The 2,555-nt window shown below is 39.0% G+C and overlaps 1 pseudogene; it reads left to right on the top strand.

The window, feature by feature from the left end:
• The first annotated feature begins 1,808 nt into the window (after positions 1-1,808).
• On the top strand, positions 1,809-2,302 carry LOC122151700 (annotated as a pseudogene).
• The last annotated feature ends 253 nt before the right edge of the window (positions 2,303-2,555 follow it).

Below are 2,555 nucleotides of genomic sequence, written 5' to 3'. Positions count from 1 at the left end.
AAAATTGAAAATATAGAAAGATGGAAGATTGCTACTGGCAAAATAACTGGAAGAGATCAATATTTGTGCCTACTCCTGAGAAGAGTGATCAACCAAATGTGGAAATTATTGAACATGCAAGTAAATTTTAGCTAAAGATAATTCAAAAATGGGTGCAGCAGTGCATTGACAGGGAACTGTCAGAAATTCAAAAGTGTGTATAGAAAGAGGGATATTAATGCTGATGTTAGATGAATCTTGGCTGAAACCAAATAATTTCAGAAAGATGTTTTATTGACTATGCAAAGACAATCACCTGAGTAGAAGATAATACATTATGGATAAACTTGCAAAGAATGGGAATTCCAGAACAATTTATCAATTAATTGTGTTCATGAGGAACCAAGAGGAAGTTGACCAAGAGGAAGTTGTCCAAACAGAACAAGGGTTTATTGTGTGGTTTGAAATCAGGAAAGGTTTGCTTCAGGGTTGCATTCTTTCACTATAATTATCCAAGAAGCTGAAATATATGAAGAAGAATGCAGCAACAGAATGGGAGGAAGACTCTTTAACAACCTCCAATACATGTATGACACAACCTTGCTTGCTCCAAGTGAAGCAAACTTGAAACACTTACTAATGAAGATCAGAGACTCCAGGTTTCAGTATGTATACACCCCAACATAAAGAAAACAAAAATCCTCACAACTGGACCATTAAGCAACATCATCATAAATGGAGAAAAGTTTGAAGTTGTCAAGGGTTTCACTTTACTTGGATTCACAATCAATGCCAATGGAAGCTGCAGTCCAGATATTAAATGACATATTGCATTCAGCAAATATCCTGAAAAAGACCTCTCTGAAGTGTTTAAATCAAAGATGTCATTTTGGAGACCATGGTGCACCTGTCCCAAGCCATGGTATTCTCAATAGCCTCCTATGCTTGTGAGAGCTGGATAATGGGTAAAGAGGATAGAAGAAGAATTGATGCACTTGAATTGTGGTTTGAAGAAGTATATTTAATGTACGATGGACTTCTGGAAGAATGAACAGACATGATTGCAGGATGTACAGTTGGAATTCTCATTGGGAGTTAAGTTAAACTTCATTTCACATACTTCAGTCATCTTTCAGAAGGGACCAATCCCTGGACAAAGTTATGCTAAGTAAAGAGTTAGCAGAAAGGGAAAGACCCTCAACAAGATGTATTGACACAGTGGCTGAGGCAATGAGCTCAAGCAAGGGAACAATTGTGAGGATGGTACAAGTGTGGGCAGTGTTTTGTTCCACTGTACGTAAAATCACTTTATGTCAAAACCCACTCAACAGCACCTAACAACAAAACACACACAGACACACAGAGTGTCAGTGTTCCTGGGTGAAATAATTGTTTAAGTGCTTGACTACTAGATATAGATGAAATGTTGTCACTAGTAGGAATGGTGATTACACTGGTGTGTGTGTGTGTGTGTGTGTGTATACATACATATATATATATGCATATATATATATATATATGTATGTATGTATTTGCTAAAACTCATTTCACTTTCTGTAAATTTGTGGGTTTATACTTATAAATACACTCAAATAAACGTTATATTCATATATATCAGTAAATATAAGTCAATTTGATGGAATCAAAATGATTCTTTTAATTAGTCTTAAGAATAAGTAGATAGAAATCTTTGTCACTCATTTTGTAAGGCTATTCATGATTCAGAAAATTCCAGAAAACAAATGGTAGGAAAAAAGAAAAAAAAAAAGAAGAACTTCAGAGATCTCTTCCAGTCCCTGGCTACTCAAGCTGCTGGCAAGGGTGCAGACATGGCCAAGTCCAAGAACCACACCATGCACAGCCAGTCCTAAAAATTCACAGAAATGGCATCAAGAAACCTGGATCACAGTGATATGAATCTCTTAAGGGGATGGATCCCAAGTTCCTGAGGAACCTGTGTTTCGCCAAGAAACATAATAAGAAGGGCAGAAGAAGATATAGGCCAATAATATCAACACCATGGATGCACTTGTCCAGACTAGCAAGGCTCTTGTAAAGACCAAGAAGGTCAAGCCCAAGATTCCAAGGTGTTTCAACTACAATCTCAGTTGACTTGCCTACATTGCCCATCCCAAGGTTGGGAAGAGTGCTTGACATGCATTGCCAAGAGTCTCAGTCTCTGCCAGCCAAAGTCCAAAGTCAAGCCTGAAAGTAAGACTGAAGCTCCAGTCAAGGCCTCGACTCAAATTCTGGTTCCGGGTCAGGCTCCCAAAGGTGCCCAGACTCTAGTGCTGCCCAGGCCCCCACAAAGGCTATTGAGTAGAGTTCTCCATCTGAGCACAGACAGGCTGGTGTGACTCCCTGGGCTGCCATCTGCATGAGGCTGGTGTCCTCTTGTGCTATTTCCATAAATAAACCTGAGACAGGAAAAGAAAAAAAAAAACAAAAACAAAAAAAAACCTCAGACCAATTTTCTAGAGGAGCTCTGGTGGCGCTATAGTTAAAGCACTGGACTGCTAACCAAAAGATTGGCAGTTTGAACCCATCAGCCACTCTGTGGGAGATGAGGCAGTCTG

The sequence above is a fragment of the Orycteropus afer genome, unplaced genomic scaffold (genome assembly GCF_000298275.1).
Source record: "Orycteropus afer afer isolate SDZICR_OR568_19922 unplaced genomic scaffold, OryAfe1.0 scaffold00677, whole genome shotgun sequence".
Classification (NCBI taxonomy): domain Eukaryota; kingdom Metazoa; phylum Chordata; class Mammalia; order Tubulidentata; family Orycteropodidae; genus Orycteropus; species Orycteropus afer.
The sequence above is the reverse complement of the archived record's forward strand: the minus strand, read 5'-3'. Positions and strand labels throughout refer to the sequence as shown.